Source organism: Lepidochelys kempii, chromosome 1, assembly GCF_965140265.1.
Source record: "Lepidochelys kempii isolate rLepKem1 chromosome 1, rLepKem1.hap2, whole genome shotgun sequence".
NCBI classification, from domain to species: Eukaryota; Metazoa; Chordata; order Testudines; family Cheloniidae; genus Lepidochelys; species Lepidochelys kempii.
The window spans coordinates 64598997-64614156 of record NC_133256.1 but is presented as its reverse complement, the minus strand read 5'-3'; positions in this window follow the sequence as shown (position 1 = coordinate 64614156).

The window sequence follows — 15160 nt, the reverse complement described above, 5'->3', positions numbered from 1 at the left end:
CTCCTTAATTTTTCCTCATATGTGTTGTGGAAAAATCACCATGTGTTGTGTTTGGTTCAGAACAGCCTGAAAGCCAGCCCTTATTCAAGCATGCGCATACAGGGAGAGTCAGCCGAAGCTGCTCTTCCATGAACCGAAAATACGGAGCTTATATAGCTGAAAACCACAATCTGTTAAGCACACTTCCTTCAACAGCATTTTTCCTTATTAGGCATATAGTCCAAGCTTCAATGGTAGTTTTGCCTTATTTGGAATATACCAAAACAAGTTTTACCTGTTATTGACAGGTGCTTCCTTTGTGGTTAACTGTCTTTTCTAACTTCTCATGGTTGTGGTTACATTTTTAAGCTGAGCTGTTGCTATTTGCTTCTTAATGGAATTTTCCTCACCCTCTTCTTATGCTTTATACACACAGTTAGATTGACCAAAGTGTTAGGCCTATTAGTTTAGGCCTACTAGATTTTTCTTCCACATATGGGACCCATTCCAAACCATAAATAAATAAATCATGCCAAACCAACCTAATTTCCTTTTTTGACAGGGTTACTGGCCTAGTGTATAGAAGGAAAGGAGTAGACAAGATATATCTTGATTTTAGAAGGGCTTTTGACATTCCCAGAAAACATTCTCAAAAGCAAATTAGGAAAATGTGATCTAGGTGAAATTATAATAAGATGATTGAAAGACTATATTCAAAGAGCAGTATTCAATTGTTCACTGACATGCTGACCCTCAGGGGTCAGTCCTGGGTCCAGGACTATTCAATATTTTAATTAATTCAATTAATTTTACTATTCAATATTTTAATTAATATTTTGGATAATGGAGTGGTGAGTATGCTTATAAAATTTGCAGATGGCACCAAGCTTGGAGGGGTTTGCAAACACTTTAGAGGACAGAATTAGTATTCAAAATTACTTTGACAAATTGGAGAATTGGTCTGAACTGCACATGATGAAATTTAATAACGATAATTGCAAAGTAGTACACTTAGGAAGGAAAAAAAAACAAATAAATATCTACGAAATTGGGAATAACTGGGTAGGTGGTAATACTACTCAAAAGGATCTAGGAGTACTAGTGGATCTTCACAACATCTAGGCTGCTGGTGTGCTGAGACTGCTGCCTACCATACTTACTGATGTGATCTCAGTGTTTTCTTGCACTTCCCTGTTGGTCTATCTGTATCCATCTAAAAAAGAAAAGGAGTACTTGTGGCACCTTAGAGACTAACCAATTTATTTGAGCATGAGCTACATCTATCGTCTCCTGTCTTATTTTTAGATGTGGGACAAGAATTGACTGTCTGTTCTGTGTTCCTACATAACCTAGCACAATGGGGTTCACCACTCCTAAATGCTGCCATAATAAACACTAATCAGTTATGTTCCTTATAATTTCCAAATGAATTCACAGAAAGCCTCAATTGACAACAAAGAATTATGGGGTGGGGAAACAGGATCTGTTAAAGAAAACAAACCTGACCCATCATCCATCCTTTTAACTGAACCTTTATCATATAATCTGAAATGGTCAATCAACATACCTGATCAGCATAGTCAATGGTTGATCCTCGATAGAGGACTGTCTTTCAGCCCACTTCCTATTTTCAGATGATATTTCAGTCCAGGGAGTCGTTATATTTGCATGAGATGTGCAATGTTTGGATTCAGGTAAACTTAAAATGGACAATGTAAGGCTTAGGAAAAGAAGTTTGTTTGAGGCAGAAGCAGTAGTGACGTAGAGTGACTGTTGTTCACACAACTCCTTCTCAACCCTCCCTTTCAACAAAGCATAAATAAAATGAACAGCAGAGGTGCACCAGAAGAAAAGCTGGGGAAGGGGTTCACTGCAATTGGAGTCCTCAGGAGTATTTCCAGCTGACTGTGTGGTCTGACCAATTTCACCATGCATGTGCATATGCCCAGCACATTCATAGGGTAATACTGAATTATCGTTAGAGGAACAGATTGTATAATATTTTTTGAGGAAAAATTAAGAACTAACCATTTAAAAAGGTTAGAGTCTTTATTAATTATTATTATAAGGATCATCAGCTTTAATTGGGGGGAGTGAGTCCTAAAAAGGAAAGTTATACCCAGACTGAATATATATGTTTATAGACATGAAAATATTCAGAGGACACTCCCCCATAGCCCACTCCAAGCAGAAAGGGAAAGCAGATAGTTAAATGAAGCCTCAAATCCACTTGAGGGAACCCAAGTTATTGATCTAAGTGAATGATCTTTCATCATCCCATCATAAACAACCACCACATATTCTTGTGAAATGAAGAATGGCAGAGTTGTGCGGAGGAAGCAATTATATTCTAAGATCTAATCTTTCTATTGGTGTTAGTCCTCTGCACAAAATTAATTCAGTTTGAACAATATTATATGTGTATCGTAATATGAACAAAATTCTCATGAACGGATGACGAGCTGAACTAAAGCCCATTGGACAAGTTTAAGTGTCAAGTAGCCAAGCTTGGCCTGTTTATTCCCAGAGCAGGAATTCACCATGCCGCCTTCACAATCTGCTCTATCTGGAATTCCCAGAAGTCCTTATTGTTTATACATCAAAGAACTGATGGCTGGCATGATTGACCTCAAATATTAGTTCAGTGCAACGGGAGGTTTTTTTCTTACTCAACTCAGTATTTGCCTCTGTCAGTATGTTGGTGGAACTGAATAATGGCACAGGTTAGTGTACAAATCAGAAGTAGGAATATAGCAAAGTATTCTGTTTGTTCACAGTACAACATAATACGATTCCGTGAAGCAGTGTGAAGGATTTAAAAAAATTATACACTAATAAAATACTAAAAAAAAAAGAGAACGTGTGTGTGTGAGAAAGAGAGAGAGAGAGGCTGACATACTGGCCAAGAAAATTGAATATATAAGGTTTATATCTTATTTGGTTTAATTTTGCAAAGGATGAGAAAATTTAATAAACTAGCAAGAAACAGGAAAGTTAAATCACGTTTGGGTATCATGCATGCTACAAGAATGAACTATGTCCTACGCTTTGCAAATCCACCTTTAAAATTTTCATGATGATTGGTCCAGAGGCCTGGGAAAAATCATCATAAAGGGTCATATCCAAGGAATGGAAAGGAGCCATCTTTTGGTACGTGAATTAATTTCATCAGAACACTTTTGATGAAAATGTTGACAGAGAAAAATCATGTTTGACTAAGTAGTCTATTTTTCCCCTCCGTGGAAAAACAGAAACCAAAAAGTCAAAAAAGTAAAAATATTCAGTTTTCAGTAAATTTTATTTTGACTGAAAATGGTTCTTGAAAACAGATTTTTACCAAAATCCAAATACTATTACATTTAAACAAAACAAAACAAAGCACACATTGTTCAGTTTTGGATTTTCCTTGAAAACTAGTAGAGAAAAACTGAAAAATGTTCATCACAAATGCTGATGAAAAAGAATTGTTAATTTTTTAACCGCTCTACTGGTAACATAATGTATAAAGTGTAATATCTTTTGCAACAAATATGAAAACAAGGGGCCAAATTCTGCTCTGAGTTACTTTGATGCAAACCAAGATGAACTCCAGTAACCTAACTGAGAAGTTACTTTGGATTTATAGCGGACGGACTGAAACCTAAATTTAGTCCCTAGTCTCTGCCCTGATTTATTCGTTTTACAGCCTGAACTTCTTTGAGGATAATATGAAGCTTTAGGAGATGCTCAAAGTTTGGATTGCTGCACTTACTTGGACCAAGGGTGCAAGTCTTGCTGTCCTTGATTCTCCAACATGTGCATATGAAGAAATTCCATTGAAGTAAATGTGAGCGGCTTTCATGCAATGGGGAATTGGACTCACTGCTTTTAGAGTTATGTGAAGTATGTGTAACCCATGTACTTGTACTGAAGCAACAGATTTTCTTTAGCCTAATGAGGGGAGAGAAACAGTGGGGAGGAGACATGGACTTTTGCTGAACCATCTATATCTCTGCATACATCTCTATCTCCGAAGGACCCTCAGTTAGATTGGCCCAGAGACTTTTAGAGGAAGGGGTATGCTCAATAGCTTTCTCTGAAGCTGTGCAGAGGGTTTCCATGAAGGGCAAGAAGTCAAGACCATTTCACACATCCACCATCTGAGAGCTTGTGACACTCTCTTGGGGCAATCAGAACCATAAGCCACTGTGTTATCCCTGTGCCTCGGCAAGAGGGAGTTTTGCTGGAGCTTAAACTGTGTATCAGCTCCATGACACACCAGTTAGTCAGCTTTACCAGCAAACTCCCTGAGATTCTGCCAGCCTAAATCTTTCCTGGCGGGTAACATTCAATGAACCCCAGTTCCTGAGCACCCCAGAGGTGCCTCTTACTTACCTTACTCAATACATTTTTTATAGTATGATCAAATTGTATGCAGTCAGTTGATTCAATTGCTTATTCTTTGGGGTTCAGACCCCCTGTTCTCTGCCTGGGGTGCCTGGACCCTGACTAACACCACCCCTTCTGAGTCTGAAGCTAGAATTTTGGCCACTGGCCATGATGTTAGCTTCACCCCTGCCCCCTCTTTTCTGGATAGGGCATCGGCTACTTAGTTCTTCAACACATCTGTATGTTTAATTACATGTTAAATGACCTTCCTAAACACATAAATTAAAGAACACCTTTCCCCCTTCTTTAATATTCATACTTCCCCAGTGGTTTCTTCACACCCATCTGGGTCAGCCAGGACAGTAATCAGTTCTGCCACCCCTGAAAGCAGGTATTTTCCCACCCTGAGTCTTCCTTACTCCCAGCAGAGTCCTGTCTCACAGCTGTTTTCCTCTCATTCAAAAAAATTGCTGGTTACTTTCTTTATACTTTGCAGATAGTTAACTCTCCTCACAAAGTCATGCATAGGCTGTATTTGAATAAAATAGATAGTGATTCCGCAAATTTATTGTTGCAATTGAATACACCAGTTAATATCTATAGTGTGTGCAAGAGCAACTTCCCCTCTGGGCAGACAGCATCTTGGAAGAACATAGGTCCTACACTTCATTACTTTGAGAGAGTTTTTTCCCTTAGCTCATGTCAAGGGTTATGTAGGTTCGGGTTCTAGTCTCAGTTTCATAAGGTTTTAATTTGTGGTTTATCTAATAATTAGATTATTTTTGCTATCAGGGGATTTGTTGGAAAATGGTACCTGACTATAGTTTTGATTTTTGTTTTTCAGAAAATAAGTCAAGCTGTTTTTGAATTACCAAAGATTAAATGTTATCCTGAGTATGGAGCCACTGCATAACTCCATAATTAAAGATGCAGCCCAAATTCCATTATAAACCCTATATGCACTTGCTTTATAACTTTGCCCATGTCAAACATTTTTAAAGTTAAGATGCTTAACAAGATCACTTCTTGTGTATTAAGGAGTGGTTCCACTAGCGACATAGTGTCTTAATTTTAAAACTTTATCTACCTACAGTTAAACAGTATTTAAAATCTACAGCATGAGCTAATTAGGAAAAAGACAGTTTAGAGGAGCTAAGGGAGGGTTTACCCAGTGCAGGCTCTTTGAGAACATCAGGAACACTGCCTCGAGGGCCTTCTTGCAAGGCCTGGTGTAGGGACTCACAGGCGTGTCAGGAGAGGGTCTGGGGATGGCATGGTGGGCACACAGCATGCAGTAGTGCCTGGGATCGCTTCAGTGCTGCCATCCATAAGGAAGCCTGAGGAGGATTCTGTAATTTAGACAAAAAGAAAAGGAGTACTTGTGGCACCTTAGAGACTAACCAATTTATTTGAGCATGAGCTTTCGTGAGCTACAGCTCACTTCATCAGATGTTTACCGTGGAAACTGCAGCAGACTTTATATACACACAGAAATCATGAAACAATACCTCCTCCCACCCCACTGTCCTGCTGGTAATAGCTTATCTAAAGTGATCAACAGGTGGGCCATTTCCAGCACAAATCCAGGTTTTCTCACCCTCCACCCCCCCACACAAATTCACTCTCCTGCTGGTGCTAGCCCATCCAAAGTGACAACTCTTTACATAATCAAGTCGGGCTATTTCCTGCATAGATCAAGGTTTTCTCACATCCCCCCCACCCCCATACACACACAAACTCACTCTCCTGCTGGTAATAGCTCATCTAAACTGACCATTCTCCAGGTTTAAATCCAAGTTAAACCAGAACATCTGGGGGGGGGTAGGAAAAAACAAGAGGAAACAGGCTACCTTGCATAATGACTTAGCCACTCCCAGTCTCTATTTAAGCCTAAATTAATAATATCCAATTTGCAAATGAATTCCAATTCAGCAGTTTCTCGCTGGAGTCTGGATTTGAAGTTTTTTTGTTTTAAGATAGCGACCTTCATGTCTGTGATTGCGTGACCAGAGAGATTGAAGTGTTCTCCGACTGGTTTATGAATGTTATAATTCTTGACATCTGATTTGTGTCCATTTATTCTTTTACGTAGAGACTGTCCAGTTTGACCAATGTACATGGCAGAGGGGCATTGCTGGCACATGATGGCATAGATCACATTGGTGGATGTGCAGGTGAACGAGCCTCTGATAGTGTGGCTGATGTTATTAGGCCCTGTGATGGTGTCCCCTGAATAGATATGTGGGCACAATTGGCAACGGGCTTTGTTGCAAGGATAAGTTCCTGGGTTAGTGGTTCTGTTGTGTGGTATGTGGTTGTTGGTGAGTATTTGCTTCAGGTTGCGGGGCTGTCTGTAGGCAAGGACTGGCCTGTCTCCCAAGACTTGTGTCTTGTGTCTTGGGAGACAGGCCAGTCCTTGCCTACAGACAGCCCCGCAACCTGAAGCAAATACTCACCAACAACCACATACCACACAACAGAACCACTAACCCAGGAACTTATCCTTGCAACAAAGCCCGTTGCCAATTGTGCCCACATATCTATTCAGGGGACACCATCACAGGGCCTAATAACATCAGCCACACTATCAGAGGCTCGTTCACCTGCACATCCACCAATGTGATCTATGCCATCATGTGCCAGCAATGCCCCTCTGCCATGTACATTGGTCAAACTGGACAGTCTCTACGTAAAAGAATAAATGGACACAAATCAGATGTCAAGAATTATAACATTCATAAACCAGTCGGAGAACACTTCAATCTCTCTGGTCACGCAATCACAGACATGAAGGTCGCTATCTTAAAACAAAAAAACTTCAAATCCAGACTCCAGCGAGAAACTGCTGAATTGGAATTCATTTGCAAATTGGATACTATTAATTTAGGCTTAAATAGAGACTGGGAGTGGCTAAGTCATTATGCAAGGTAGCCTGTTTCCTCTTGTTTTTTCCTACCCCCCCCAGATGTTCTGGTTTAACTTGGATTTAAACCTGGAGAATGGTCAGTTTAGATGAGCTATTACCAGCAGGAGAGTGAGTTTGTGTGTGTATGGGGGTGGGGGGGATGTGAGAAAACCTTGATCTATGCAGGAAATAGCCCGACTTGATTATGTAAAGAGTTGTCACTTTGGATGGGCTAGCACCAGCAGGAGAGTGAATTTGTGTGGGGGGGTGGAGGGTGAGAAAACCTGGATTTGTGCTGGAAATGGCCCACCTGTTGATCACTTTAGATAAGCTATTACCAGCAGGACAGTGGGGTGGGAGGAGGTATTGTTTCATGATTTCTGTGTGTATATAAAGTCTGCTGCAGTTTCCACGGTAAACATCTGATGAAGTGAGCTGTAGCTCACGAAAGCTCATGCTCAAATAAATTGGTTAGTCTCTAAGGTGCCACAAGTACTCCTTTTCTTTTTGCGAATACAGACTAACACGGCTGTTCCTCTGAAACCTGTAATTTAGACAGGCTCCCATAGATTTCCCAGTTACCTCATGGGCCTCTCCAGCCATTGGAACAGCTCAGAATTGGAAGGGTGCAAAAGTCACCATAGCTCTCCTCCCACTGTGCTAAAAATTCTGTGCTGTGCCTCTTAGAGGTACAGCACAGAAATTCATCCTTAAATTAGGGGAAAAATATGGGGGGGGGTTACTGTTTGTTTTAACACTATATGCTTATGAATCTTTAAAGATTGTAAGCCTTCTGGAAGAAGGATTCTCTGTGGTTGTAAAGTACCTGCCAATACACCGTTTTAATCGTACTTGGGGCCTTTTGGTTGCCACCCTAATTTAACTGTTAAAGAATATTTAAAATAATAACAATAGTAAATAAAAAGCTAAGACCCCATGACCTGATGGGGGCTCTCCAAGATCCTCCTGGCCCAAAAAGAGCTTGTGAAAGTCTGCTGGGCTCGTGGGAACTTTAGGAAGTCTACTCGGAGCAAAGAGAAAAGGAAAAGAAATATGTGCCCTTTGGGCTGCTCCAGAGCTCCATATGGCAGTGTTAGGCAAAGAAAGCTAGGCAATGGGTTGAGTTCTGAAGCTCTACCAGGTCATGGGTTACTTTAGCTTAGCACAGGGTTTTTTTTTTTAAGATTTTACAAACAATGAGGATACTTAAATGTTCATCTTCTTTTCCTTAATTGTCCACTGTCATACAACAAGGACAAGTGCAGAGTCCTGCACTTAGGACGGAAGAATCCAATGCACCGCTACAGACTAGGGACTGAATGGCTCAGCAGTAGTTCTGCAGAAAAGGACCTAGGGGTTATAGTGGATGAGAAGCTGGATATGAGTCAACAGTGTTCCCTTGTTGCCAAGAAGGCCAATGGCATTTTGGGATATATACATAGGGGCATTGCCAGCAGATTGAGATACGTGATTGTTCCCCTCTATTCAGCATTGGTGAGGCCTCATCTGGAGTACTGTGTCCAGTTTTGGGCCGCACACTACAAGAAGGATATGGAAAAACTGGAAAGAGTCCAGCGGAGGGCAACAAAAATGATTAGGGGACTGGAACACATGACTTATGAGGAGAGGCTGAGGGAACTGGGATTGTTTAGTCTGCAGAAGAGAAGAATGAGGGGGGATGTGGTAGCTGCTTTCAACTACCTGAAAGGGGTTTCCAAAGAGGATGGATCTAGACTGTTTTCAGTGATAACTGGTGACAGAACAAGAAGTAATGGTCTCAAGTTGCAGTGGGGGAGGTTTAGGTTGGATATTAGGAAAAAAACTTTTTCACTAGGAGGGTGGTGAAACACTGGAATGTGTTACCTAGGGAGGTGGTGGAATCTCCTTCCTTAGATATTTTTAAGGTCAGGCTTGACAAAGCCCTGGCTGGGATGATTTAGTTGGGGATTGGTCCTGCTCTGAGCAGGGGGTTGGACTAGATGACCTCTGAGGTCCCTTCCAATCCTGATATTCTATGATTCTATGATTTAAATGATGAGATTTAACACAACCATTCTTTGGTGTTCATGCATAGCTACGGCCCCATTGATTTAAGTCATCTTTAGCTATCAGATCCTTAATCTGAGATACCAGTGCCTCTTCAGAGATGTGCACTCTGCATGGTAGTGGGACTTGGGCACTGATATTGGGTATCCTCTTTGCTGCCTGCAGTAATGTAGCCTTTGAGTGGTCACCTACTACCATATAGCAGATTCTCTTTTAAACAACAGTAGAGACAGAGAGAACATTTTAATGTTATCTACATCAGGAGCAATCTGTTGCAGCCATTGTCTTCGGAAATGCTAGGATGGGAGGGGTTTTAGGAAGACTGAGGATTAGGAAGGATGTGCAGCTGACCTGGGTGGGAAGAGGTTCTCTCTCTTCTGATGAATTAGTGCTTGAAGGGCATCCCTTCATACTGCTGTTTCATCCTCCTTGCCCTACTCCAAAACATAGGGACAGTGTAGAATCATCTCAAGGTTACAGTGTAAAACCATCTTTTCCTCCCCCCTCTTAGACTGAGCCTAGCTCAAGTGGACCAGAGGACCTGGTCAACAGTTGCATGAAGTTATGACTTCTGGCTCTCTCACTAAATCAGTTCTGTGAATGAGAACAATAAGGCAGTCATATTGCTTTATTAGTAGAGTAAGGATTTACTCCTGATTTATGAATGTAACCACATGACGATCCTTTGGCCTAAAAAGAAGGTTGAGAGATTGCTAGAAGAACATTATCTTAATACTGGTATACATGAATATACTGCCACAGTAATTAGTGTTTTCAATTGTGTTGGGCAATTAATATGTCAGTGGGACTGTCCCTGTACTTCTGAGAAGAAGGTCTTCCATAAGTAAATATGTTTTATGGGGAGATTACTCAAGCATAATATTGTAATATTATTACACTTTGGGGATAAGAAATTCTCTCTCTGTGAAGCGTATGTCAAAGCTAACATGTATAATTCAGCCCTATCAGTGAGTGAGTCAATGAATGAAATAAGCAATGGAGAAATGTTTTGTGACCACAGAACCACAGTTATTCTGGGAAAACAATATCCATGTAAAGTTATTTTTATCGTGTTTGAGAAATATTTCTGCCCAAAACTGTTATTTGTGTTCACTCTGGCATATAAAGTGGTCTGTATATAAACTAGCAATCCTTGATTAGATATTTATCAGAAGTGCAGATCATGAAGTCCAATTACTTTGTCTCAGCACTGTACATCAGCATTAGGTATGATTTATAATTATGATCACTATCTAGGAGCAGATATACTGTCCACTGATTGACAAGCCCTGTTCTTAGATTTGATTGGGTTTAAATAGCTGAGACATATTACAAATATGATAATTCCAGAAAGTGTCTGCTTTGAATATGTATTCATTATCTCTAACCAGAGTTCAGATGATAGCAAGCAGACAGAAATCTTAAATAAACCCCTATAATAATTATAAAGACAGTTCTATATCCTTTATTCACCTTATCACATATCTATTCACCTTATCCAGCTCATCATAGAAAGTGCATGATGATATTATGTCTCTTTTGATGGTGTTCAGGAAAGATAGTCTATTAAATAAAACAGCGAAAATAGGCAGAATGCCCTACAGGTTTATATGGTGATTCAAGCACTTAGTGCATTCCTGGAGATTTTACATTTAAACTAGCTGTACACAGGTTTGAAAATACAGATTTGGTTGCATATACAGTGCTCTCAAAGCCCTCAATTGTAGGGGGGCAGGGCTTGTTACCCAATAAGACTTAGCATGCATCGTTAGAGCTCTATGGAATGAACTCATGATATGAAGATATGTTGAAAATAAGGAATAAGCTGAACCTTCAAAACCATAAGAACCATGAGAATGGCTTTGGGTTAGCAGAATGCCCCAAAGTAGAATAAAATAATAGAGCAGATTCTTTTACAGCCTGGAGCACTGAAGCTAACATGCAAGGATGACATTAGAGCTTGTCAGAACATCTTTGATTAAATGCAATTTTGTTGAAATATGTCATCGGAGCTGAAATGATTCACAGAGACATACCAGTTTTGAGAAAGTTCTGTCCGGAAGGTTTTTGCAGTGCAGGGCTCTCCTGTCCTTGCTAACCATAGTAAGAACAAAAGTGGGGGGGGGAGGAACAACCCTGAGATCTTCTATCTGAAATCAGCCATTTTGATACAATTCTGTTTCGTGAAAACTTTTGAAACATTTTATTTTATCCTCTTCCCCTCTGTCCCCTTTTGACTAATGTGTGCCCCTAGGAATACATGGAGAGAATACTGCTTGTCGTCTTCCAAGCACAAGGGCTGCCATGGACCTTAGCCCTTGCATGGGGTATTTAAAGGGTTGGGGCAAATTCCGTATCCACTTCCACCACTTGTCATCCTATGCAAAGGGCCAGAGACGATATTTGTACAGAGCTCTGAGAATGTTGGCTGGAAGGTGGTGTGTTAGTGCAACATATTTATTCACCATTATATTTATTCCATAAAGACATTGGGGGGGGGAAAGGAGGTATCTAGTAAAGGGCATTCTGTATTAAAGAATACAACCAAGGAGAATAAAATGGTAATAGGAAAAACTGAACTTTTGGAGTGCCAAATTTGAGTCAAATGTTGTAAAAGGGCTATGGGCATCAGTTTTAAAATTGTTCTAGGGAAAATACCTTATGACAACAGAAAGAGTTCTTTACCTTCAATGTTATCCTTAGGCATGTGGAATACTCATCATATGGCAGTTACTGAATGACAAACAGAGATGAATCCAACCAATCCCCAAGCCATAACAATCATATGCCAACTGTCATCTTTCCAAGTTAAGGACAGAATTCTCAAAGCAGAATGCTAACAAAGAGAAATGTCAGACAAGAGAGCTCCCATGTTAATACTCCCTTATGTGAGAATACTACACAGGTCCGAAGAAGAAAAATGATATATCCCACCCTTGATCTCTTTCCTCAACCCACCACTCTGACTCCATCAGAGATACTGTTCTGAAAGAAAATAGAAGCAGCCGTTGTTGCCTCACCAAAACTGAGAAGTTGTTATAAAAGCCAACAGCACTTTTTTCTGGGATTTGGCTGAAATTAAGGAATTGTTAGTCAGTATACATAGGCAATGAATCAGAGATCAAAGGTGGAATTGGAACATTAAGATGGTATTTAAGTCAATGCCTAAATGATCCCATTACAATTATTAGGATTAATAATTATATTCTAATATGATGATTAATACAAATGTTGAATTCATTAACATTAATAGAACTATTCAAAGATAGATCCCTTTAGCCGCTTGTTAACATTTTCCATATTTATATGTAGATTCTTTGAGCTAATTTGTGGCTTGCTTTTGAGGTAAACTAGGGTGTAGAAGGTATGAACAAGGGAGTGATGGAGGCAGGGTGGCTCTTCACCATCCAGCTCACCTGGATACATAGAGAATATTAGGTGAGAATCCTAAATTCTAGGAGAGGGCTCACCAAAACATTAACCAGAGATTTTCTACAGGCCCTAGCCTATGGGCATATGTAGGCTAGTTAGGGGATTAAATCAGGCTCCCAGCCCCTTTGTACCTACTGGTGAGTAGTGTCAGGTGGTGGGGGACTACACACTGCTGTTTTCTGAAGCATCTGTAAGAGCCATTGCTAAGCACACAAGCTTCTCTGAATCACTCACACCTTGCATGACTAAGGGCAGAAAACCAGACTTTGTCCTTGATTATCAGTGTTCTTTACCCCAGCTGGTGGAAAATTAAAATATCTGCTTAGTCTTTGACATAAGCAAAGAAATATGAATAAATATACTTCCCATTCTAAAGGTACTCCTGATTCAAAATAGTTTTTCAGAAGTCCAGTATAATAATTGCAATCTGGAATCTAAAACAAGGAGAAACAGAGTGCCCTTAAATTCACTGTTCTCCTTCTCAAACCACCTGATACAGAGGTCATCAAAGCCAATGGCAGTCTTTCCATTGACTCTAATGGCCTTTTGATCAGGCCTGACTGATGCTGGACAAGGGGTTTTATAAATGATATAATCATATCAGATCATTGTTACTTTTTCTTGTTTTCCTTATACAGCTAATTTGTTAAAGGAGTGCTTTATTTATCTTTCTAAAATTCACAGCAAATACTGGTTACAGTGATAACTTAAAGAAAAAAAAGCCAAAGTAGTTAGACAACTATGATCTGCAAAACAACTGGAAAAGGTGGTGGGTTTGTGAATCTTTGTGTGAACGTTAGTACAGCACCTTCAGGGGAAAAAAGGAGAAAATAAGAGTCCAAACCGTCAGAAAAAAATAACTATGTCCAGTAGAAAAAGGGAAGAGCCATAGACAAGTTTCTGAAGTCATTTTTCATGATCCAGTGGGGAAAGGGAGATTTATCTGTGATTTGTTGACCCTTAAGAATCATTATAGTCATGTGAGATAATATACAACTTCCTCTGAGTTCTCATGATGGATGTGAGTTATTTTATTTCCAAAGGAAAATAATAGATTAAGGTCTTGAGACATCATAATTGGAGCCCAGATTATATCCTCGCATTGAATTGTCACATTCAGTATTCCTCAACTGAAGTATTTTGTCTAGTTCTGTGCACTACACTTCAGGAAAGATATCGACAAACTGGAAAAAGTCCAAAGGGAGAGCAACAAAAATAACTAAAGGTCTAGAAAACATGACCTACAAAGAAAGATTGCAAAAATTGTGTTTGTTTAGTCTGGAGAAGAGAAGATTGAGGGGAGGACATGATAGTTTTCAAGTACATAAAAGGTTGTTAACAAGATGTGGGTAATAAATTGTTCTCCTTAACCACTGAGGACAGGACAAGAAGTATTGGGCTTAATCTGCAGAAAGGGACATTTAGGTTAGACATTAGAAAAAAAATGCACTATCTGTAAGAGCAGTTAAGCACTGTAACAAATTATTTAGGGAGGTTGTGGAATCTCCATCACTGGACCTTTTTAAGAACAGGTTAGACAAACACCTTTTGGGGTGGTCTAGATAATACTTAGTTCTGCCTTACTGCTGGGGACTGGACTAGATGACTTATCAATGTCCCTTCCAGTTTTACATGTCTAAAATATCTATGACAACTGCATTATTGTGATGTACTAACATTCTTGAAAAGATACCTTCTCAATGAAAAAATTCTTCCTCTCTTCTCTCTACCCGTCTTTCAATAGTTGATTTTTTTAATTTAGCCCTTTTGCCGTTGCTTTTCATGCAGCTTTTGTGCTGAACAGACTGATAGCATAAATTCTGGAAATTAAAAGAATTCTATTTCTTCACACAATGCAGAGTCAACCGGAACTCTTTGAAAGAGGATGCTGTGAAGCCCAAGACTATAACAGAGTTAAAAAAAGCATGAGTTAAGTTCATGGAGGATAGGTCCATTAATGGCTACTAGACAGGGTGGGCAGGGATGCTCTGAAGTATCTCTAGACTATGTTTGCCAGAAACTGGGAATGGGAGACATGGGATGGATCACTTAATTATTACCTGTTCTGTTTATTCCCTCTGACGCCCCTGGTATTGGCCACTGTCAGAAGACAGGATACTTGGCTAGATGGACCATTGGTCTGAACCAGTATGGCCTTTCTTATGTTCTTATTCAGTATGCAGAAACTGCCAAGTACATGACACAGCAACGGAAGTGTTTTTTACCCCTCATATCTGATATTTTAGAGACCAGTGAAGCAGAATTATTCAGAGGAAAATAGGGACAATAGCTGCACCATTCATGTAGTAGCAATATTTTACTTTTGCATAATAAAAGATAGTTTCTAAGGAAACAAAAAAAAACCAGAATTTTCTTTATATCCTGATTCAACACGAAGCCCAGATTCCGCCCAACAGTACCATTCAGTGG